Source organism: Propithecus coquereli, unplaced genomic scaffold (genome assembly GCF_000956105.1).
Source record: "Propithecus coquereli isolate 6110/MARCELLA unplaced genomic scaffold, Pcoq_1.0 Scaffold552, whole genome shotgun sequence".
NCBI classification, from domain to species: domain Eukaryota; kingdom Metazoa; phylum Chordata; class Mammalia; order Primates; family Indriidae; genus Propithecus; species Propithecus coquereli.
This window is the reverse complement of record NW_012151419.1, coordinates 14,759-16,146: the sequence shown is the minus strand read 5'-3', so window position 1 is coordinate 16,146 and position 1,388 is coordinate 14,759.

Genomic DNA, 1,388 nt, shown 5'->3' with positions numbered 1-1,388 from the left:
GGACAGGGGCAGGAAGAATATTCCAGGCATTAGGGAAGATCATGAGCAAAGACCCTGTGGTATAAGGGAGAAGGACAAGTCTGAGGCCAGAAAGAAAGCCAGAGGGGCTGGAACAGAGAAAGTGGAGGGGACGTGGGAAAAGATGAGGACGAGAAGCAGGCAGAAGCTAAGTTTTGTCCCTTGGGGCTTGATCAGGGGTTTGCTCTTTATTTCAGGAACACTGGGAAAACACTGAAAGGTCTTCAGCCCTGGGCACCTGAGGGTTATTGATCAGATTTGCATTTTTAAAGGCTCCCTTGGTTGCAGTAGGTGAGGGGGAGACAGATCAGGAGTCCATTGCAAGATATTGACCTGACAGCCACATGGACGAGGACCAACATTTGAACTGAAAGCCAAGGCGTTCAGGGTCCTTCCAAGAAGAAGATTATCTAGAATGGAAAAGAATCGGGTCTCATGCATAGTACTCAGGTGAGCTGGTGAGCAATTGTGATGCCATTTGCAAAGACCTCACCCACCTGCACCGTTTCAGGCAGGGAGACCAACTTGTTGTCCCAGTTTTCCCAAGACCTTAGCACTGAAAGTCCCAAGTCAGGGAAAACTCCTCTTGCTATCCCGGGCAAACTGGATGGTTGTCACCCTAATTTCAGACCAGGTCTGCAGTATTAATCAGGATATAGCTGCACCTTGCTCTACTCAGCGTTTCATTAGAATATGCCAGGGGACCCTCATGAGCTGAACTTGAGATTCTTGCCTTTATTGTGCCCTGTGATAGGTCTTGAAATCCGTTGTCTTTGCAGTGACTAGGATAAGTAGAATTATGAGCAAGATGCAGTATTACCAATAGGCTTTTCTATAAACTGGGAATAGGATGCTTGAATTAGTCAAATACTCCAAATAATATTTATATCATGTTTATAAAGGAATCCTGCATGTTGAAGTATTCTATTATATTACAATAAAAATCTCACTTTTAAAATTTTTCTAAATATACTTGGCAAGCTTTATGGTTATGTACTTGAGCTGGAATGCCAGACTGCCTAGGTTCAAATTCTGGCTTGATAACCTCGGGTTTGTCTTGACCTGTCTGTGTCTTCATTTCCTCGTATGTAAAATATAGAGAATAATAACATTTACTTCTTAGGATTGTGATGACAGAAGCCACATAAAGTGCCGGGCATTATGCCTGCCATACACTAAGCACTCCATAAATGCCACCTCTTGGTATGGGTCAAGGCACCTTAACTAGAGAATCGTATGGAATCGATTATACTAGAACTTTGCTGTCTAGTAGTCACTCCCCACACGCGGTTAGTGAGAACTCGAAAGTCCGAACTGAAATGTGCTATGCTTTACAAACACTCTTTGAAGATTTATTAAGAGAAAAAGAA